This window comes from Canis lupus, chromosome 6 (assembly GCF_003254725.2).
Source record: "Canis lupus dingo isolate Sandy chromosome 6, ASM325472v2, whole genome shotgun sequence".
Lineage (NCBI taxonomy): Eukaryota > Metazoa > Chordata > Mammalia > Carnivora > Canidae > Canis > Canis lupus.
This window is the reverse complement of record NC_064248.1, coordinates 69,786,016-69,810,260: the sequence shown is the minus strand read 5'-3', so window position 1 is coordinate 69,810,260 and position 24,245 is coordinate 69,786,016. Positions and strand designations below refer to the sequence as shown.

Genomic DNA, 24,245 nt, shown 5'->3' with positions numbered 1-24,245 from the left:
GCACACAGCAAGTGTGACAGCACTCAAGCCTAGATGTCCCGAATCTCAATCTACTGGGCTTCTATTCTGTGAGTCTACACTGGGCAACACAGCACTGTGGCTAGTGGCACAAATTCTAGACATAGGCTGACTAGGTTCTATTTCTGTGTAACCTTGGAGAAGCTATTTAATCATTCAGTCATTGGTTTACTCATCTGTAGGATGGAGAAACCAAGACTGCCTATGTCAGGGTTGCTGGCAGGATTGATGCACGTAAAGTACTGGGCACACGCTAAGTGCTCAGCAAATGTTAGCTATTCTTACATTATGCTGCTTCATCCAATTAATCTGCATGGATCTTTCCTGTGGGGTGTTTTACAGCCAACCTACTTCTCAGCAACTGTGGAGCAGGCTAAGAATCATTTCACTGAAGTCAGGTTATGCCAAGGAGAAACAAGGAAACAGAACCAAGACCATGAACCAAGTCTTCTCCTCTGGTTGTGTGACTTTCTGGGCACAGAGTGCATGAATTCAGCTCTGAATGCCAATCAAACTGGCTTTTCTTAGTCTAGTGCTGAAGCCAAGGCATATTCTCCTGACTCCACTCCTGGGCAGTTCTGAAGCTCACTGAGTCAGCAACAGCTTTTCGCTTCCCTGGTGATCCAGTATTTAAGTGTAATTAAAAGTGCACCTACCTTCTCTTCAAACCACCAGGAAGAGGGATGGAATTCTGAACAACTCTGTCCTTTACCAAGACACCTCAGCACTCTTGGTGCTAATGCAGCTCTTGGTGTGTAATTACCCTGTCACCTAAAGGAGCTATTACTTACCTTCTTCCTTAAAGGACAAATATGGGACACAAAAGCATCCATCAAGATGAAGGATTTAAAATATTTTAAGAGGTGTCATTATTTACATACTACATGGCCCATAACCAAGCTGACAGATCCAAACCGTGGCCCAATGAGTTGACAGCTTGAAATATCAAAGCTTCGTCCACTGGAAGTGGCAACAGGACAATAGTGGACAGGAGGACCGGTGACAACTGATGGAGACCCAGGAAGGGCTTTGGTCTAAGCATATGTAGAAATAGGCTCCAGGGAAGGAGTACTAGACTGGGTAAATGGCCCAACCAACAGAAAGTAACAAAGAGAAGAAAATGACTGCTGAGTATAAGGCATTTTCACAGCAATCATAGCTGTTCTTCCCCATGGCTCTGCAGGAGAAGTAATCCAGCCTCCATTGTGCAGATGACAAAACCAAGGCCCCAGGAGAGGTCACCTAAATTGTCAAGGTCACAGAAGAGTGTCAGATATAGGATTCAAATCGGTATCTCCCTGGCACCAAAATGCCTGCTTTTTCTGCAACTTCTGCTCTTCCTTGTGTTAAGCAATTATCCTAGGATATAGGACCTCTCCAATTACTGCCCAGATATTTCAAGCAAAATAAGATTTCCACACGGTTCCCGTTTAGAAGGCATTTGTCTGAGTGAAGAGGCAGTCACTTCGATTCTAAATATGTCATTCTTTTCTCTCTCTTTTCCTCTCTCCCACTCTGTCTTCCTCTCATACACTGTTTAGGGGAATAGCAGCCAACATGAGAACAAATAAAGGGAGTCATTAGAAGAAAGGGTGTGAAAATAAACTATGAGAAACCAGGAAAGCCAGGTGCTCGACTTAAAATTGGCTTCAATCGGGAGTTAAGTACATAAAAGAGAACACAGACCGAGGCCTCTACGTGTAATTATCAGGAAAGTGATTTTGAGATGACATCGGGCGTGTTGCTCTGCATATCTATCCCTGAGACTCTGTACTGCTTATTTTCATATTTTAATAAGTTTCCACCATAGTCCAGACAATAGAACCCGTATAGCTGTGAACAACCCACTGGATTCTGTCCTTCTTTGCAAATTCCTAATAATTAGCTTATTTTACCAATGATACAATGCTGGGGGAGGTAAATGATTTGGGACACAGGTGCCAATGAGTAGAAATTTCTTTTTTTTTTAAAGATTTTATTTATTTATTCATGAGAGACACAGAGAGACACAGAGAGAAAGAGAGAGAGGCAGAGACACAGGCAGAGGGAGAAGCAGGCTCCATGCAGGGAGCCCGACTCGATCTCGGGTCTCCAGGGTCACGCCCTGGGCTGAAGGCGGCGCTAAACCGCTGAGCCACTGGGGCTGCCCTGAGTAGAAATTTCTAATGGCATTACTACTCACAACTACTTGATATCTGTTTTTATCATTTCTCCTCTTGGCACGTTCCTTTCTTTCTCTTCCTTGCTTTCTGCTGGCATTATCTTTTTCATCTCTCCTCTCTCTCCAATGCCAACCCTATCAGCGGCCCTCAAAGCTCAAGAGTTTTCTTGTCTCTGATTAATATCCAAAGATTGGCAGGGGTTTTCTTCCTCCCAAGAACATCCTGCTAGATTCTGCGCGTACATTAGTTACCTTTGGAACAAGTGAACACCCCGAGGTGATGTGCATAAACCTTTTCTGATACTGGCTTGAGCATCCTGGGTCAGCCACCATCCTCTTTCTCCAGGACCACTTTAATGACCACCCCTTTCCTGGCATCCCCTCACTACACTGTGCCCCCTGCGATCCGTTCTCACATAGCAGCTAGAGTTTGGTTTTGTTTTAATACAAATCCAAGGGCGCCTGGGTGGCTCAGTCAGGTAAGCATCCGTCTTTGGTTCAGATCGTGATCCCAGGTTCCTGGGGTTGAGCCCCACGTCGGGCTCAGCAGGGGAGTCTGCTTCTCCCTCTCTCTCTGCCACTCCCCCCACTCTGTGTGCTCTCTCTCGCTCTCTCTTAATAACATCTTTAAAATAACATCTTTAAAAATAAATAAACACAAATCCATTCGTGTTACTGCCCCGTTTAAAACCCTCCAGTGGTTTTGATCACATACAGGAAAACCTGTGTAGGCAGGAGCTGGTCCCTGTCTCCCTCTCCCCCCTCATCTCGTACAGGTCTTCCCTCCCTCACCTACTCCAGCCGCAAGGACCTTGTTTTCCTCCCTACAGCCTGCCAGGCCGGGTCTGTCCTTGAGCCCTCGCACTAGCTGGCCTTTCTCTGCTCTTCCAGAAATCTCCCCATGGCCAGTTCCTTCTGTCACTCAAGTCCCCGTTGAACGTTATTTTCTGAAGGAAGCTTCCTCTGCCTATCCAAACAAAAGCAGCCCCCAAGCTCCTGTTCATGTTTTTGTCATATTTTCTTGTTTCTTTATTTTCCACTCTCTTCCCACCCCCGACTAACTGAGTCCTCTACAAAACCCAAATCCGCTTCTTTTGTTCACGAGCCTCCCTGCCCAGAGCCATGCTGGGCACATAATAGGGACTTTATTTTTTATAATGTGGAGGAAATGAATCCACATTCACAATATCTTCTTAATGGAAAAAAAAAAATAGCCTCCGCTCTAGCACATACCGTTTTCATACCATAAGTGTGAATGTACGTGTATGTGTTTGTGGGTGTGGGTACAAAGTAAACATTACAGTAGGAAAAATGATAAATGATGGTTATCTCCAGGTGATTATCCACAGCTTTTATCCGTTTCTTCCTTTTGGATAAGGTTTATGGTTTCCAAGTGTTCTTCAATCATCATGCATTTGCACGGGATTTCCAGGCCAGCTCTTACTCCCCAATCCTTTCACTGAGTCTGCTGAGCAGTGTAAAGTGGGGGCCAGCCCCCCCCACCCCCCGCCACCCAGCAGAGCCCAGTAACATCGCCCCACTTCCAGGTCAAGGCACCTGGAATCTCAACTGTTGAGCCGCAGCCCTCCGGATGCGGTTTGTGTGGAAGTGTGGAAGACACAATAACACCCCAGGACAGCCACGCAGGTGCGCAGAGACCCAGCTGGCGGGGAACTGCCTACCCCAGGAAGCATCCCCACGGCACTTTCAAACACAAACAGGAACAAGGTGCTTACAGATCACACACACCTGTAGACCTTAGCAGAGAGCTCCAGACATGTGGCTACTCAATAAACCTCTACTGAGCAGGATGGAATATTACAGGGTTTATTGTTCACAATAAAATAAGAGACAGAACACACAGCTTGATGTTTCCATCTTGGAACAGCTCTGAGGCTCTTGCCCTTGGCAAAATGACCTCATCCACCTGGAGCCTGTGGTTTGAAGAGGATGGGAATCCCAGGATGAAAGCAAAGGTAGCTGTGGCCCTGGAATCGTGTGGCTGTCCCTTCCAAGATATCTCCTTCTCACGTCACCATGAGGAGCTGGCAAAGCAGCTCAGCTGGAAAAGAGAATCAGATGCTTTTGAGTCTTGCCCCCCTTCACCGTTCTTTAGGGGTACCCGGCATTCAGTGGCAAAACCACTGTCACGTTCCCTCTCACAGCAGTGACAGCCCAATCGGCTTGGGTTGTGCGGTTATGCAAAATCAATCGCTCAATACCTTAATTATCAGCTCCTCTGAAAAAAATTGAATTTATCGACGAGAATCAGCAAGCCCGATGCCCATGCTGTATCGGGGAGAAAAGCAGAAGTTAGCTAACTGTTCAGTGAACACATTTGGGCCTCTGCAATTTTCATTATGACAAATTGTTGACCCAAGATAGATTTTCTGACCTGCGTGCTATCATATCGTTCTGCTCGGGCAATTCCATTGCAGGCAAGGGTGAAGCTTGAAGCGGGAAAATGAAGCTAAACATCACCAGGCGAAGGCTTAGCATGTTTTCAGATCAATAATCAGTATTTGTGCAAGTAAGGTTGCAATATATAGAAGGAGCCTCTCTGATTTGTTTTTATTAAGGTGAAGTGGGTTTTATTGCAGCTGTTATGATCAATTGAAGGGAAAAAAGAAAAAAAAGAAGGAGAGAGACATCTACACAGAGGAGAGGAGGGGCTGCTCCCAAGGGAAGCTGGAAGTTCACCATGTTGGCCTAATCGCACCCGACACACTGCGATCCTGGTGATTCTTCCCCAAAAGTGTTTCCATCTGGACACCAGCAAAGAAAACAGAGCGCGAAAAAAAAAAAAAAAGAAAAGAAAAGAAAACAGAGCGGGATTGCTGGAACTTCCCTGTAGTTTCTCTTCCCCATAACGTTACTTAAAAGTGTTGTGTGTAATAACAAAATGAACATTCTTCTGGCTGAAGTTGCAATCATAATCATGTTTTTTCTACTCAAGTTCAGCATAATTACGCACAATCCTGCCTATGGGGGGGGGGAAGGAGGTGGAATTTGTAAACAAAAGATCCAGATTCACGGAGTGAAATCGAAAAACAGATGAGTCATGTATGATGATTTGCACAAACGTGTCAATGAGGTACCAGTAAGCCACGTGACTCAGATTCTCTCTCCTTCGACATCCGTGCTCCCTCAGCTTCAACGTGCTTTCGGAGGGAGTAAGTGATCGTGACAGCAACAGCTTAGCGCAGTGAAGCCTCGTTAAGCCCATCGTCACCTATTTGGTTTTCTGAGATTGGTGGCGCTTCATTTCGACACTCTCTTCCCAGCCTGGAGCACCTTGCTCTCTAGCACTGCTGTGGGATTGTTGATGCTGCACCCCTGACTCAGAAAACGGGCCCCAGCCCATGCCCACCTGGCACCAGGGGGCCCCACTCCTTCCATCCCATCCGCCTCCAGGTGGCTCACCCCGGGCTCCTCAATCAGCACGTCCCTCCCAGGCCCCTGTCCTCACACTGCCCTTCGGCCTCATTCCTCACCCAGGATTCACTCCAGGTTGTGCCCTGCTACCCACGAGCCCATTAAAGCCAAGGCCCAACGTAGCCTCTCAGCACTTGGGTAATGCGGAAATAATAATAGTACTCTTCTCACCAAGCTTTATGAAAAGTAGATGAGATAAAGCAGGTAAAACCCTTCTACCAGGCCTTATGGAGAGGGCACATGCAATAAACGCTGTGATCACTAGCTTTTTAAATCATGACATATCTTCACTTTCCTTTCAGAAAGCAATTTCCTCCACTTTTGGCGTATGTGGGTCAGATGTAGCTGATGGGGAACCCCATGCATCCATCCCCTCCTTTTCCAGAGGTGAGCACATCACACAAGGTCAAATCAGAGCACCTGTCCCACTGGCCACAGCGATGCGAACCAGGATGGGGAGCTGCCCCACTTTCTGAGGAACTATTGGGAAATAGAAGCTTTCTTTTCACTGGGTTCTCGGAGTGGTGAGATGTAAGCGTGGGGCTGCCGATTGCTGGCACACGTGGCGCAGGCATAAAGGGAGAGCCCTTCTGGAAATGAAAGCAACATACCTGAAATCTTAGAGACACAAAGTGATGGAGATGGAAATGCAGAGTGAGATCCCAAATGACAAGGTTTCAGCACTTGGGTCCAGTTGTGCCTGAGAACAATCGCTCCCAGCGACCGGCAATGGAAAGAGTCCAGTGTAGGGAAGCTCCTCTGGCCCCAGCACCCCAAGGTGTTGAGATCCCAGTGGGCAAAGCCTGTCCGGCCACGACAGTGCCCAGCACTATTAGTGATGTAAAAGACACGCTCGATGTTTTTTGAGCTAACTTGTTTTCGAATCACCCTAAGCTCCAGCTGACCTAATGACTTCAGCCATCTGGGGCTCCTCAACCAGGCTGGTCCTCCTGCTGAGTCAGCCCCTCTCTCGAGGGACGGAGCAGTGACCTGGAGGTCACATTTTCTTCTATTCCTAGGAAGATGCCCTCCCACTCCCTCTGGGCTCACAGGCTGCCCTGGATGTTGAGCTGCCCCTGAGGAGGCCCTTGACCATCCTCCAGGTCTACACACGATCCGAAGTGATAGAAGGAAGGAGCTGCCTGGTGACCCCAACCACTAATCACCGCCCTCCCATAGACAACAAGACTGATCCCAGAGAGCCCACGTCTCTGGTTTCTTCAGGCATCGCTGTAACTCATCATCACTTCCTGTCTGTTCTCCCAAAGCTTCCATGTCATCCTCTGGTGATTGGTCTGTGCTCAGCGATCTCCCCACACCCTCACCCTCTTCTCTGAAACTGTGCTTTACTCTCTGCCTCTAACTCAGTGGTTCTCAGAGTGTGGTCTGTGGACCAGCAGCATCAGCATCATCCAGGAGCTTGTTATAAATGGAGACTCTCAGGCTCGACCCCAGAACTACAGAAACAGCCACTCTGGGGATGGGGCCCAGAAGTCTATGTTTTAAAAAGCTCCCCCCAGAGGATTCTGATGCTATGAGTGGAAGTAGAATTTCCCTTGAAGATACTGCTTTCTTCTCAACTCTCCCAAAGGTGATTTCCCACCCTCACCAATCTCCCTGCGACCTATATCCCAGGTGTAGGAGTATGGTGTGTCCTGCTTGCTCCACCTTGCTGCTCCCAAACCCATTACCTTCCCTTCTGCCAGATTCTTAAGCATGCAAATCATCAAAATTTGATGCCCACCATCCTTCTTGGTTGCTGCCACCTGTCAACATCAAGGTCTTTGCTCCTCAGTTATAGCATCTAAGACTCTCAATTCATCCTACCTTCTGAATACTTCTACCCTTCCAGCTCTCTTATTCGGGACTTCCTAATCCAACTCTCCTCTGACCCTACAGGAACAATCAGTCTACTAACTCCCACCTTCTTTCTCCTCATGATTTCCCAATCTACATCTCTAGTCCTGGCCCTTCCATGAGCTACAAACAAACAATTATGACTACGTACGGGACATCTCCATTTGGATGTCTAAAAAGCTCCAAACTTAATATGTCTTTAATCTCTTGATATTTATCTCCCAAACTTTTCCTAGTGTTTCTTAACCCAGTAAATGGCACCCTTATCCAGGGAGTTTTACAAACCAAAACCCCCAAATGCCATCTCTAATTTTTCTCTTTCCAACATGTCCTTCATTCAAACCTTCAGCAAGTACTGTAGATCCGTCAACGTAAATTCCAACCCAGCCACTCCTCACCATTTCCAGCTTTGAAAGCTTCAGTTAGACTAATGCATCCTCTCCTACTTGTTTCCCTCCTTCCCTTTTGTCTCCCAAATCGCATACTCCACCCTGCAGCCATGGTGACCTCAATGCCTGCAGTAAATTACATCACCCACTTCTGTCTTTCCATAGTAAAGCATTAGGGAAGCCTTTATCTCCTGCTGACCTCATCTCCTCCCTGTCTCTCACTTAATATATTCTAGCCACACAGGCCTCCTTCTGTTCCTCATACACATCATTCTCAATCATGTCTCAAGGTCTTTCCACATGCTCTCCTCTCTGCCTGGAGTCCTCTTCCTCCCATATATTAGTTTGACTGTCTTGTCATCACTGAGATCTTAGATCAAAAACATAAGCGCAGAGATATCTTCCCCAATACTCTCACTAAAGTGACTCCTCCTCCCCTAGGTACTCTCTATTCCAACTCCCTATTGGTGTGTTTGTAAGATCTACTGATATAAAAATGTGCTGTTACAGCAAATTCTCTGTCTCACCATCTCCACACACCAAAATGAATGAAAACTCCATGAGGTCAGGAACATGGGACATATAGTTCATGCTGTTTCTCTTTAGACCTAGGAGAGTGCTGAAGGTAAAGCAGATATTCAAGTATTTGTTGAAAATGAAATCAACAAAATTAAATGGAAAATGGCTGCAATTTAATTTTTCACTAATCGAGATGAAAGTGGTGTGCTTCCAGAGCAATGAACTGTATAAAAACAAGATTTCAAAGAGGATTTGGGCTATGTCATAGAACTAAGCTTTTAAACACGCTTTGGAAGCACCCATTTTCGTACAAACTTTGTGATCACCTAAATGCTTGCGCCAATACTTAGATTTAATCATTATAAATATTTTTTTATTTCTGTGTTAGGGCAGGACAGCTGTCCAGCAACACATTGGCTGGAATAATTTCTGACACCGCAGAGTGATGTTTATAATTGTTTTAAAAGAGCCCACAGTTCAGATGTTTCACTAATTATTCCAAATTGGAACCGTTTTATTAGACATGATCTTTGCCCTGTATGCCAATGTGACAAGATTTATTTTAAGTCAACAACACTGGGATTGTTAAAAGAACATTTCAAGGATGCACATCCCACCAAGCTGGTCAAGGATAGCATGCCAAATATTAGTTAGCAGCCACCGCAGTTTTAATCTCTGTCATTTTTTCAAACATGTGTCTATAGAGACATAAAGAAATGACTGATGAATTGCTGGAGATCATTAGCTAACAATTGACAGAGCTTGACTGCACACAGACTGAAATTGTACTGTCTCCCTAACCATTGTTTAAATTTACTCTGTACCAAGTGTGTTTAGGTAGTACTAGGACATGTTTGACAGCATTCATTTTGTTTGGAACCTGAAGAAAATGTGAAAACATTGGGCAGAAAGGCAATTGCCATCTGCAGTCAGAAAGATTAGTTCTTGTTAAAAATTATATCAGAAAAATATAGGAAAAAAAAAAGAAAGAAAAATATAGGGTAAGGCTCCCGCTGTAGCTTTCTCCTCTTCTATATGATCCCCTAATTCTTAATACGAGTCACCATCATCAGGTCAGCCAGGCTAAAATCTTGATCAGAACTTATCTCTCTTTCCCTCTTGTTGCCTCTAAAGCTCAGATTTCTTCTACTCCGCTGGTTCTTACCTGCATTTTTTTCCCCTAGAATTGCAGAAATCACCTAATTAAACTACCCCTCTGTCTGCTGTATCCAATTATCTCTGTTCCCAGCACTGAGGATTGGGGAGTGGAGGGTGGTGTGCTGCAGAGAGATAGGCCTGAATCCCCAAAGGCACACACAGGAATTACCCAGCTACTTAAACTGTAAGGTCAAAGGCCCAGTGAAAAAAGCCCTTGCTCATCATTGCATAATTAGATCGTGCATGTCAAGCTATCCCCACTGAAGAGAAACTTAAAGAAACGAACAGAAGCCTTTAGTGACAGGCCATCGCCACTCCCAGGGACTTTAGGTACCACCCCTCCATGCTCTCTTAGCACCTGGGCACAGCTTCAGCAGGGACTTGCCTGCTACACTGACGGAGCTTATGAAATTTAGGCTCTATCTGACTCACTTAAGCCCCAAGGCCAGACACCTACTTTACCATGCTTCTATCCTTGGTACATGTTGCGATGTCTAACGCACAGTGGGAGCGAGGACAAGTATCTGCCATGTAATGGGCATGCAATAGCTTGGGTTAACCAATTGATTATTGCATGATCGATTAATTAACCGGGTTGTTCATGGGGCTGGAGAAGATGGCATTAGGGACTTAAAATCTACTTTCTCTAGTACACAGAAGATGTGGCATCAAAAGTTCAGATAGAACCGTGGCCGCTGATAAGCTCAGCACTATATTGGAGGAGAAAAACATTAATGTTTTTAAAACCTTCATTTTTCTATCTCAGGAAATATATGCTGCCTAAAGTAAGATCTTAATTCTCTGTGCTTGTTCCATGCTTCTTCAGAGCCCCGGGCTTTACATTATGTCTGGATTTTTATTCAAACCAAGTGGCTTGAGAATCCACACTTCCTTAATGAATCAGCAGAAGAAAGATACCACTTTCCTTATAATCTTACCACATCCATCCATGGCTCTTTTCTGAAACTTTTATTGAGCATATATTGTACACCAGACACTAGTCATCCCTTTAGATCCATCATGGCCCTGAATCATCATAACATTCCCATGAGGAGGGTTTTATTATCATTCAGGTTTTATGGGTAAGGAAACTGCGGTTTGGGAAGGTTAAGTAATTTGCCTAAGGTCACAAAGATTATTAAGTGCAGAGCAGGAGTGCTAAACCAGTGCAGTATAACCCCTAAGCCACCTCTTGAGCACAGAGACACTCTTCTTCAATACCAAAGGTGAAGGTAAATAAAGAAAAGAGAGGAGGACAGACCAGCAATAATCTCAAGCAGACTTTCAGTGGTGCCGGCATCATCAGACAGGCTGAAGTTAACTTTGGTGTTATCTACAGAGAACAGCACAGATCGCTACGCTGGATTGGTCACTAGGGACTCAAATGCATCATCTATGTATGCCTTGACCCTGTATGTATGTGCCACAGGGAACAATATCAGTAAGACCTGATACCTGCCCTGGAGAGGGCCTAAACGGGCAAATGAGATAAAGATATGTTTACAATTCTCAGGAAATGAGGCAACAGTCATTTGGTCCAATCTGGAGCCAGAAAGGTTCCCTGGAGAAACCAATGCACTGAAGTTCAGTATCAGAAGAAATGTAAGAAAGGTTTTCCAGGCTAAAGGAACAAGATTTACAAAAACTCAGAGGACTGAAATCATATCGTGAGTACAAAACTCTGAAAATACTTGAGTATCACTCAACGTATAAAGTGGAAATTAGGGACTGAGTAGATGAATAGGGTGACCCTAGGTCCAGATTTTCCTGAGATGGTATAATTTTATACCTGGTATTCCAGGTATAACTTAACTTTAACTAAGTTAAGTGGAAATATCACTTCGCACTCAAAAGTATCCTGGCTTGGATGATAGATTATATGGCCACCTTAGAATAATCCTACATGTGAAAGGCTTGAAAGTGAAATAAAGGCCAAATCATAAAGAGTTACTTATTTTATACCAAGAAACTTTGAAAAATAGATTAGGTTTACCACTGGTATTAGGAGATGATTTTCGGTACTACACAAACTTCTTTATTTTACTGGTTATATGTATATTTTAGTGTATATTGGGAGAAAACACAGCTGGCATGTCAAACTCATGATTTAATGGATATTATTGCCTTGGATGGACTGAAATGGCTATTGTTCTGGTGAGCCATCCTATCTGGAGCCAGTGTACTCAGGCGCAATGTTCTAGCAGGAATGTTGCAGAGCTTGAACAGCCAAAACTTCTCCCATAACTCTATGGAGGGTTGGAAAGAGCACACGGTATGGGTTAGTCATATGGATTCCGCTTCATTGAATATTATGGATAGCAATGTGTTCTTTTCAACACCACGCTGAGTGTCATTTTCAGTGGTTAAGGCTATGGCAACAATATGTAGGATGATGAAAATGGTAAAATCTAGGAAGCACCGCAGTAGGAAATAGGGAGCTTTTGAAGGGCTCTAGGCCAGAGATTTCTTTCTTTTTTTTTTTTTTTTTAAGATTTTATTTATTTACTCATGAGAGACACAGAAAGAGAAGCAGAGACATAGGCAGAAAGAGAAGCAGGCTCCCTATGGGGAGTTCAAAGCAGGACTCCATCCCAGGAACCCGAGATCATGACCCGAGCTGAAGGCAGACGCTCAACCACAGAGCCACCCAGGTGCCCCTGAAAGGAGAAAATCTAAGAAGAAAAATGCTTTCATAATTCAGATAAATGGTGGTGAAGACTTAGAGCTAAAAGGACACTGCCTGGGGTGGAGAAAAGGCCAGTTCTGAGAAATGTTTAGGTGCTAAAGTCAACAGGACCTGATTGAACAGAAGTGGGTGAGAAAGAAAGTAAATAATAGTTTATTCCCAGTCTTGAGACTCTGACTCAGGCAACTGGTTCCATCAGCCACAATGAAGACCATAAAAGAAGCCAGGTTTGAAGCAGAAGGCAGCAAAGCCATCAGTTCTCCAGCCGCAGCATGCCCACATGGAGAGGAGAGGTAGATGAGATGTTCAGAAAAGAGCATCACATAGAGATCAAGAAGAAATTGGTTCAAATTTCAGTTTTGTTACTTCCTTCTGGAAAACGTGCATAATATATTAGAAGGTTGTTGTGAGAATTAAATGAGAGGCTATGTGTGAAAGCATTTTGTAAATTGCAAAGTGTCAGTTGTTATTTTGAAGTAAATAAGCAGAAGTGATAATGAATTCTAAGAGTTTAGAGATTAGAAGGCTCAAAGGCACACTTAAGAAGGCAGACCACATGGTCTGTTCCTAGTGTTTTGCACTTAAACTACCTCCCACAGATAAGAATCTATCTTATTTTTTAAAACCCTTAGAGAAATTAGCTTTATTAGCCCATTTTAGAGTTTCAAACTCCTTACTATTTAACAATATGTAACCAAATTTTATTAAGCTTCATTCGACTCCTTTTGTTCTATATCCGTAGGTCTCTTATATTCTTGAAACTCTTTGTGAGGGCTTTCAGTGTTTTCCTCAGTAGGATAACTGATCCCTTATGTATTAAGCTATCTGTAAGCTATTGAATGTATGTGTAACCAAATTAAATCCTTTTGGGAAAAAAAAAAACCAGAGGTTGTAAATAAGGAAGGCTTACTGAGTACTAATTATTTTTTTTTTCAAGCCTAAACATCAAGGTTTGACTCTTTTAATCTGTTTAGATGTAGACCAATTACAAGCCATCCTAGCCTTAGTTTCTTAATCTATCAAAAAGAGGTGAGTGGTGCCAGCTGTCACTCTATCACAGGCCGGGGGGTGGGTCTGGGCCATTAAGAAAAGTAAGCAAGAGAGACCATGGAACTGAAAGCACCTTGTAGATTCTGGAGACCTACCCTGCTTAAGAAATATCTGTTGAGGGTTATCTTATTTGATCTTCTCTACATATCAGAGGTGGGGGAAAGCAGACATGGGATGGTCAAGTCAAGCACTCAAGGGCCTATAGCCAATTGGCGATGGTGCCAAATCCTGGATCTACTGACTCTTCTTCATGCATTCCCTCATCAATAAACTCACTTTCTTAAGCATTTAATAAATATGATGCACCAGATGCTTGGGGGAAGAAATAGTGAAGAAGAAAAAACATACATTCTGTGCTCCCCACTGCCTTCCCCACCACTCACCAGAGCTGACAGCTGAATAAGGAAGAAAAATGAAGAAGGTCCTTGAAATCTAGGTCTACTTGCCACACCATTACTGCCCCAAACAAAGGTTTGTCAGAATCTGGTCATCGGTCTGTTTCATATATTAGAAGCTTGGAGCAACCTCTCTGATGAATCATTTTAAGTATCAACAAATTGTAATGAATTTGGAGAAAAAAAAAGTGTATCCCACATATTATAATTTGAGGCAAACATAAGTCATCCAACCAATATCTTTGCCAATTAAATCCTCCCTATATTTATTATTTATAGGACCCTGAATTTGTTTGGAACAGAAAGAAAAACCCCACAAATTTCCCAATTCCCTTTGTTGCTAAGGTGGTCCTGTTCTGACCAAATATATGGAAGTAGAAATCTATTCAGTTAAGATTTGGGGAAAATTATTATTTTCCTGATGAAAAGGGACAGAATCATCTATTTTGCCCTTTCCCTACCCTCCGTCATCCCATGCTACTACCCCCATTCCCTCCAGGAACTGGATGTGATGCCCAGAGAAGAAAAGGCTATCTTGAAAGCAGAAGGGTAAAAGTTAACAGTAGGATGTCCAAGCAGCAAAGCCGGTGAGACTTGGATCCTTGATGACATCATGGAGTTACCCTACAGCACCAGAGTACCTACCTCCAGACTTTAGCATTCTATGGAAATTAAAACCCTATTCCATTAAACCGCTGAGGTCAGACTTCGGTTACATGCAGCCAAATGCAATTACCAATGTATACACAGCCCGGGTCTTATTAGCAATGAGGGATACCACCAGCTTTCTTTGCCATAAAAGAACATTGGCAAATGTCACAGAGCTGCTGGGGCTTTGGTTTTCTTTCGGTACTATGTCAGCAGTTTGAAAGCAACAAATGAGAATAATCCATGACAACAAGTGTTCTTAATTGACGTCTCTAAAATTTCTATTGCTATGGCTGCTAGATCACAATTTTGGGAAGAGCATGGAGATCCCCAGGGTGGCCTCTGATCAGAATTGTTCCCTGCGTGCCCTTCCCCTACTTGTATCATGCTCTGCTACTGTGACACACACAGTGTGTATACCTGTGTATAGGTGTGCGTGAGGTATTAGAAGCAGAGTATCTTAGAACAGATGCCTATGTAGTCTGATGATGGGGATGCAAAACAGATTCTCTTCCAGATTAGTCTATTTACATGGCGTTACAGATTCACACCATCTGGATACAAACACAAGCAAGCTTTAATGTCTTGGTCCTGCTGAGATCCAATGGAAGAGAGACTGTGGAATCCCTGCCAGCGAAGAAATTAAGGCTTCAAGTTTCTCACCATCCAGGCAGGGTATGTAGTGACCTGCCAGTGGTGTTGTTCTGATTGCCACTGATGCTCTGAGATCTGGATCGCATCCTCAGTGGGTCCCAACTGGTATGAGAGGAGCAGTCTGGGCCCGTTGAGTGTCCCGCTGCCCCCAGGCCATCCGGAGAGTTGGCCGTAGCACCCTCCTCTGAGAGGGCCGGGTGGGGTGGCCCTGACCCTAGGAAGTAGCAGAGCATGCAGAGATCAGGCTTCCGGTTCCATGAGTGCTAACAGGCAGGTACATGTTGTACGGACGCAGTAGCAAAAGGGGCCAGACATTCAGGAGCTGGAGACTCCAGACTAAAGTAACTAATTCTCCAGTCTTTTCAAAACAGATACCTAAAAACCACTCTCCTATTGCTTTTTTTCAAAAACAGCATTGGCAACCTGCGTTCAAACTGATGTATGGAGCTCCGGTTGCAACCGCTGGTTTTATGACCTAAAACTTCTTTTGTGCTATTCCTGGCATTGGTCTTTGAGAAAAAAAGGAAGAGGATCTATCACTGTGCTTTCTTACCAAGACAGGGCCTAATAAAAATTAAACAACATCAAATCAATTTTTGAAGATCTCCAATAAAATAAGGAATCATTGCTTCAAAATCAGGGAAAAATTATTTCCATTTATTCAACAAATATTCAAAAACTATGCTGATTCTATCAGGCCTGGTGCTTTTGATTATATCAGGTTGATTATATGGTTCGTTCCTCCCTGGGGACGCAAAGGTTTTGCCCCGATCAGGTTATTGCCCCAGCCTGAACTTCTCAGCCAGCCAGCCTGCTTCCAGGCTGCGTCTTCCCTCCCATACCTCCCTTTCCTTTTCTCCTACTCTCTTTCCATCCCATTCACTTGCTGCCAAACATCTTTCCAATGCAGCCAGAATACAAACTAATTTAACTATTAGCTTAAGCAAAGCAAATAAGGATGTAAATCCTTGGCCAAAAAAGTCATACGGCGCATTCCAAAGCCCAGTTTTATATGCAATTTTAAAATGATCTACTGTTTGGTGTGATTCATGACACTGTTCTCCTTCTATTAACTCAGAGTTAATTACGTGACCTCTTCTTTTCACCACCTGAGATTCTCAAATTGAATCCAGCAATCCAAGAGGCCCTGTTTCCCTTCGCTGTGGTTGACAGCCACACTGCTGTGCTGAGATACAGAGAAGTCAGCGCGGATCATCGGCCCCACTGCCACTCCCACCCCCACCCCAATCCTACCAGCAGCTGCTTGGTGCTTATATATGACCTGTGAAGCTAAATGGAGCTCCCAAGGTACAGGCAACTTCCTGGATCGTTGAGTCCATGTATCAGCACAAAATCGCACGAAAACTTTAGGAGGGGAAAAGTCGGTAGAGCAGCTCTGAAAATAACATTGTAAGGGCTGAAATTAATCTCTAGAGGTAGAAGATTTCATAACCCCAAGCTCCTGCCAGGGAATTCTTTTAATCTATCTAAGCTTCACTGCCTCTCATTGAGATGTACCTGTTTGGTTGCCTGGAATTAATTTTCCTAGGCGTTTGTTTTCACAGATCTCTCCCTGTTATGTTTTCTTTCTTTCTCTCTTTCTTTCTATTAGTCTTCTGATCCCTAATTTCTTCAAGTCTCCTGGCTTTCTTTGCTCCAAATGACATTTGCTTGTGTTCTCAATTTACGTCCAAAAGTAAATTGAATTTCCTGGTTGCTAATGGTAAGCACACAGTGCTGCCCGAGTGTCTTTCTAACATGTAAATCTGGTCATCTTACTCTGCTACAAAATTCTTTGGCTGCCCTTATTATGCACTCAGAACAAAACTAAACGTCCTTATCAAGAACTTGATTTAGTCATTCAATCAAATAAATGTGTTTTCCTCGAGAGACCTATATGCCAGGCATGGTTCTAGTACACAGAGATACAATATTAAAGAAGATACCAGCTACCCTTATGGAATTTTCATCCTAGTGTGAGAGACTGAGACAGTAAATAATAAGTGAGTTGGGGCACCTGGGTGGCTCAGTTGGTTAAGTGTCTGGTTCTTGATCTCAGCTTCAGTCTTGATCTCAGGATTGTGTGTTCAAGCCCCACGTTGCGCTCCATGCTGGATGTGGAGTTAACTTAAAATAAAATGAGTCATATAATTTCTGATATAAACTGTGAAGAAAATAAAGAAGGATGAGGAGTAAATAAAGAGTGATTGGAGGAAGGGCTCTTTTATTAGAGTGTGTGTGTCTGCATCTATATATAATCACATTTTCTCTTCCATTTACCTGTTGATGGATACATGGAAATATCATTTCTTTTGTTATTATGAGGGTTAATTTTTTAAAAGATTTTATTCATTTATTCATGAGAGACACAGAGAGGGGCAGAGACACAGGCAGAGGGAGAAGCAGGAGTGACTAGAGAAGACCTCTCTGTAGAGGTGACATTTGACCTGTGACCTGAATGGCAAGATTAAAAAGCACCTATAATAATGTGTAATTATTTTTTTAAATGTATCATATACACCTTTTTTTAATAATTTTTATTTATTTATGATAGTCACACACAAAGAGAGAGAGAGAGAGAGGCAGAGACACAGGCAGAGGGAGAAGCAGGCTCCATGCACCGGGAGCCCGACGTGGGATTCGATCCCGGGTCTCCAGGATCGCGCCCTGGGCCAAAGGCAGGCGCCAAACTGCTGCGCCACCCAGGGATCCCCAATGTGTAATTATTATAAACCCTTAAAGTGTTTGTTATCTATCAAATTCAGTTTTGTGAGCTCATTTCTTCCCATATATATGTTTTACTTTATAAGAATTATTTTGAATAACAGCCTATTTTGTCTATGTACTGTTTCCTTGTAGACTAGATTTTTGTCCTTGTGTATGTCCTATAACTTAATAGAATCTTATACTCAGAGAAGAGCAAACTTTACCAGTTAGTCCTCCTGCTACTTAAAATCCGTGTCTCCTAGGGCTTGAAACCCCCAAGTATCGTAGAACATTGTACAATGCTGTTTCCTTCTAAGGTAGAAAATGAAAACGTCGAATATCAAAGACCTCTTCCAAGTCTAAAATGCTATGAGTCCATTTTCTTTTTTTTTAGTCCATTTTCAATCCTATATTTATGATCTACAGAAAACTAACACCCAAGCTGATGAAATCTTTAGTCTATGAAATAATGTTTTAATGGCATAGGAGATAATTTGAAAAATTGATTAATTTATCACATTTTAAAAAGTAACTTGTGACTTAACTTTTTCTAGATCTCTTATAAGCTCAAACACTTAATGGTTCAATGTTGGGGTTTTGGTTCCTTTTGAATTCCAATGGTTATATTTTTAGAAGACCTTTCTTTCCAGTTTTAAATTATATAAATAAAAGGAAAATTAAATAATGGTAGCTCACATTTACTGAAGCATTCTTAGGAAGACGCTCTAAGTCACTATATGTAAAAATTAACCCTCACAGAGCAGTCCGGGTGGCTCAGTGGTTTAGCGCCGCCTTAGGCCCAGGGTGTGGTCCTGGGGGCCCAGGATCGAGTCCCCCGTCAGGCTCCCTGCATGGAGCCTGCTTCTCCCTCTGCCTGTGTCTCTGCCCCTCTCTGTGTCTCTCATGAATAAATAAATAAAATCTTTAAAAAAATTAACCCTCATAATAACAAAAGAAATGATATTTCCACGTATCCATCAACAGGTAAATGGAAAAGAAAATGTGATTATATATAGATGCAGACGCACACACACACACACACACACACACACACACAATAGGATATTACTGAGCCATAAAAAGAATGAGATCTTGCCGTTTGTGACAACATGGATGTACCTGGGGGTATTATGCTAAGTGAAATAAGAAAACAAATGCCATATGATTTCACTAATATGAAGAATCTAAAACAAACAAAAAGTAGAGAAAGACTCATAAATACAGAGAACAAACTGATGGTTGCCAGAAGGGAGGGGTGTGAGGTGATGGAAATGCAATCATTTGAAGTGATTGGGAGAGTGGTGAAGGGGAGTGGGAGATACAGGCTTCCACTTATGGTAGGAATAAGTCACGGAGATGAGAGATACACAGAGAAGATAGTCAATGGTGTTGTAACAGCATTGTACGGTGACAGATGGCAGCCACACTTGTGAGCACAGCACAACATACCGAGTTGTGGGATCACTTTGTTGCATGCCTGAAACGAATGCAACATCGTGTGTCAGTGATACTTCAATAAAAACAAACAAGAAGATTTTGAAATGTGTATTAAGTGATTTTGCTCCCTTAGGAACAAAACAGAATGGTATTGGGACAAGTGTGTTATATAATATAATATTCTTTGATAGGTCATAATATACAGTACAGGTAAGAGGAGGGGTAGGAAAGGAATTCACATGCCTCTGTAAGTTCATACTGGAAGGAAGGGATCAAGACCAAACTGAAATTACCAAACAAATACATAATAACAGCAATAATTAACTTCACAGAAATGAGGTAAGAGGGGAAGGAGTTCAATTCACGTTCACACTCAGATGAGCTAGATCTATGATCAATTTTAGGTTTGATGAGCACAACTTAGTAAAAGCTTGCACACTAGACTCATGCCAAATGCAGTAAAATATGACTCAGGTTCCATATTATACATGTGTGCAACAATCATTACGAAAACATTAGGCTGGTAGTTGCATGTGTAGGAGAAATAAATGCAAACTTCAACAGTGTTTTCTTTTGTACAAGCGTGAGATCCAGAGAAATAAAGACAACGATATAGAGCACATGCTGCTGATTCCATGGGCTACTTTCTTTTTTTCCCTCTAACAGGGATAGAAGCTTCTATCCACTCTCCTGGAAAGAGGAATAGCATTAGGTCCACTACAATAACTCACCAGAAGACCCAGTAGGCTTTGAGATGCAGACTATTATTGCTCAGGGAGTAGACTCTGATGGAAATTCTTGGAGAAGGGATTACTGCCATTACTCTGGCTATTACCAAGCAGTGGCCTGAGCCTATTAACAGGCAAAGCCTCAGAGGGGGCTTCTCATCGCCTACCTCTTGACTATGAGAGGGCACCTGTGAACCATTTTCTTCAGTGTTTCAGAGTTCCAGGCTCCATTCTTACCTGTGGGCTTAGCCCATGTTATTTCCTTGTGGCCATAAAGGGTACAGTTTATTTACAGCTACTTAAGTCAATTTATAAATCATCTTCACTATGTACAAGGCATTAACAGAAGAATACGAAGAGGGTGAGACACAATCTCTGCTCTCAAAAATCTGATTTCTTAAAAAAAAAGAAGAAGAAGAAGAAGAAGAAAAAGAAACAACCCAAGTAACTATAATGCAAGGCAAAGTGAAATTCATTTTAAAGACATTCTACAAGAGAAGCTGTTGTAGGAGGGCAAGTGTTGGGAATTCTTAAAATTTCGTATATCATATGGAATTAGGAGCCATCGATCAGTTGCCGGCAACAGACAGCAGCCCTGGCTAATGTGAGCAGAAAGTAGATTTAATAAGGGGATATTGGGTGGTTTACAAAATCTCTAGGAGAGCCAGACTTGGAGGCTTTGCAGATAAAAGCAATGTCCAAAATCACATACCACAGAGCTGGTCTGATGAAGGCACTGCTACCGTAAGAGCTGGACACAGATTCCACGACATGTACGACCACCCCACAGACAGTGGGTATGGCATTCTGGCCCAGAACCACACTCTGCAGTCCCTGAAGACTGGATGTTGCTGCTGCCTGTCTCATCAGAGCGGAGTCCATGCAGCCCCCGCTTCTCTGCGTCACCAGCACTCAGCGGCAATCCTCAAGTGGTTCTCTCTCATTGCCAGCATCCGGGTCATGTCCTCACCCAGAAAATTCAAGGGTCTTGGAGAATGATCATTATGTTTTCACTTTCTCTAGTAGGAATCAGCTCTTTATAATTTGATGGGCTTAGGGGGTGGGGGGCACGCACAAACCTATGAAGAGTATTCAGATGCTGGAAAGCCAAAATTCATTGCAGCACCCACCACATCAGACAAGCTATATTGGACACTCATTTTAAGCAGAGACCTGTAAGCAGCCCATTTTGACTTCCATATCCTCTTTCTTTCGTCCAATGAGATAATGCTTTTTATCATCTGATATCATCCTGTATTCCCTTTAATCTTAGAGCATTTTGCAGTCTCCTTGGTGAGATAGTCTGCCCTAGGATCCCTAAGATTTATTTAATCATGGTATTTTCCTTTGTGACCAGCACTATAAACAAGGCTATATTGAAGGGCCAAATGCCTAATCAAAGGGGAAAATAGCAATTCGTTCAAATTAGATAACAGTGTGGAAGAAAAATAGTTGTTACCATAACATGTATTTCCAAAAAGACAGTGGTGATAACTCATAGAGGTGGATGGCCCATCTGACAACCAAGATAAGTTTCAAACTGTAGAAATAGAGGGTGACACAATCAGCTATTTGTGTCCTGACAATGAGCCATATTTAATACCACAAATTTAAGGATTCAGAAGGATTTCGAGCACTGTGAAAATGCAATAAAGGGGAAATCTCACCCAAGCATTTAAAGAATAATATGGAGAAGTTTTCCCTAAGAGTTTCTGAGTCACTAATAGATACTCCCTTGATCTCCTCCAACCAGTAAGTGGAAAACTTTTGGTAACTGAAAAGAACTTCAAATCGAATGATCGCCAGCACAAACGACTATACAAAAGATGGTATTTTCTCCTAATTTCAGACCCATATCTACAAACGTCAATCAGAAGCTGAGCTTGAATACTCCCAAGTACATAACACTCAACACCCCCAGTAGAACTTATTCTCTTTCACCAATCCAGGAATTTCACCAGTTCCTAATATCCAGCACTCAGTGAGTGATGCCCAAGACAATCAACCAAGAACTCGAATGTCACCAGCGAGTCTTCCTGTGTCTAGCCTCCTACATCTAATCGATCACAATAATCATGATAATCTCTGCTGAAGTGGTCCTCTGTCCCAGGAGTCACTGTCACGGACTCATACTTGCCTCTCCAGCCGGCCCTATTGCCCTCAGAGCCATCCACCATGCAACAGTCAGAAGGGCCATCTGAACATGAATCTCTTCATGGCTCCTCCATGTATGGATATTGGGGTTCAGATGAATCTGGTTTCAAATTCTAACTTCTCCACTTAGTAGTAAGATGGTCTTGGGCAAGTCACTCAGCTTCTCCCAGCCACAGTATCTACATTTTCAAATGGAAAATAATGTTTTTTTTCAAATTGAGATTACTCTCAGGGTTAAGTGAGAAAATGTGTTAAAGGTATACAGCACAGTAGCCAGCAGAAAGCAAATCCTTCAGTGGAATTTTCCATCATCATTACTGAGAATTAAAATCTTTTTGGTGTGGATTTGTAATCAGAGCATTCTAATGCAAAGCCAGTTACCTTTTTTTTTTTTTTTTTTTAAATAAAGAAACAGAAAGGACACTGGATAAAGGATTATTTGCATGCCATAGGGAGTGCCATGTAACAAATGACACTCTTGGAATCCCCCAAAGGGAAAGGGGATTATTTACTTCTTAGTGGGTGCCATGTGCCAATGCAAAAAAAAAAAAAGAAAGAAAGAAAAAAATCCGCCAAGATGCATGAGGAGTGACAGCAGCAACAGCTGCAGCACCATTAAATGTTTTACAGGTATTCATTCATTTATGTATTCGTCAAACATTTATTAAGCACCTACCATGTGCTCTGTGCTTCTTGTTAGGAATACCAAGAATAAAATTCAGGGTTCTCTTAAAGAAGCTCACAGTTTGGTGAAAAAATCATTCTTGAATGTGTTTTATATGGTCATAGAAATATATCCCACATCCTTTGATACCTTTAAGACCTCCATCAAGAGGGAAGGAACAGAAGGGAGTGATAGGAGCAGGAGGACAAGGGAGGGAAACGAAGGTCATTTGAGACAGAGAGAGGAGCACACGGACAGACACTTCTCCCAGGTATGGGAGAGATCCTGATTGATGGATTGGAGGGGGCCTTCTGATGTGGTTGGAGCATGTGCATCTTCTTGTGGCAGGCCCTGGCTTTGTACTCGGACACCAACCTGGAGCAATAACTAGTATGGTACTGTCGACTCTACAGCCTGGGAATATCTAAGATGCCTCTTTGATCACTGCTCCCTCCATTATCCAAAGTTTAATTGGTTCAAAAAAACAATACTCCTCAGTCCTTTCTCCTTCAGCAGGGGGGCTAAAATCAGCCCTTCTTCTACATCACTCCAAACACCTGACTAAACACTCTGACAGATGCAGTGGATAGTGGCTTGTTGCAGGGATAGCAGAAGCCAGGATTGGAGAAGTGAAAGGCCATGTTTTAATTAACTCAATGATATCTTTGTGCCAAACAGGGATTCTTCAGGCTCGGTGCCTCACAAGGTGGGAATCCACAGCCTACTCTCAGTCATCTCTCTCTATCTCTGTTTCTGTCTCTCTCCTTTCTTCCCTGCCTCCCTGCCTCTTCCCACCCTCTAGTCTCCTTACCACTACTTCATATCTCTGTTCAGTCGTCCAAACTATTGTTCAAGAAAACTAAACTCTTCCCCATAAAATTTCCTCCTGTACTTTCCTGTCTCCGTTAATGCCTCATTGCGTTCTCATCAGCCCAATCACTGAGCACCCTACAGAAGGAAGGAGGGATTAGTGGTCCCCCAAATTCCCATTTCAAACTCCTTCGCAATAAGTCCTGTGGTGCCCCCTGACTTCTTCACTAACATTAAGGTCATATTACCTAAATTTGAATCCTTGTTCCGCCTCTATCCCTAAAAACTTTGGAGAGTTACTTAACCTCTCTGTTGAAGACACTGAGGTGTCTTCATTTGTAAAATGAGGAGAATCGTAGTATCTACCTAATGTTGTGTCATGATTAATTAAAATATATAAAGTATTTAGAATAATGCTAGTATATAGTAAATGATAAATATCGCCACGGTTACCTATGAAGTAAGCGCGCTTCACAAAGATAATTATTGATCTAACTCAGGAAAATTTCTACATCTTTGAAGAAAAGGACATTTAGCCAGTTGTTGATATGCTCCCTAGGTTAACTCTTCTATCCTCTCCCCACATTTCCCTGAGAAGACCTACGTCTTCTCACCTCAGCGTGGCTCACCAACTAACTGGTGAGTCTGGGTCTGAGTTCTTGAACTCAGAACTGATTCAAAGTACCTCAGGCCCAACTATGAGGGCCTGGGGGTCACACTAGGGAGTGCAGGTTTTAATCCCAAGGCAATAGGTATCCACTAAGATTCTCACAGGA

At 42.9% G+C, this 24,245-nt stretch overlaps 1 long non-coding RNA gene across 8 annotated transcripts in view; it reads right to left on the bottom strand.

Annotated features, from left to right (window-relative positions):
• Positions 1–3,990: 3,990 nt before the first annotated feature.
• Positions 3,991–24,245, bottom strand: part of LOC112641028 (uncharacterized) — a 65,452-nt gene continuing 45,197 nt past the window's right edge. For 6 of the 8 annotated variants that reach the window (XR_007411581.1, XR_007411584.1, XR_007411582.1 and 3 more), the window contains 4 exons: positions 16,988–17,134; positions 16,253–16,366; positions 4,402–4,468; positions 3,991–4,241 (listed from right to left, as the gene is read on the bottom strand). This is a non-coding gene — a long non-coding RNA (uncharacterized LOC112641028). Of the gene's footprint in view, positions 4,242–4,401; positions 4,469–14,875; positions 15,185–16,252; positions 16,367–16,987; positions 17,135–24,245 lie in introns of those variants that run through there. The other 2 variants (XR_007411578.1, XR_007411580.1) reach the window with 2 other exon arrangements.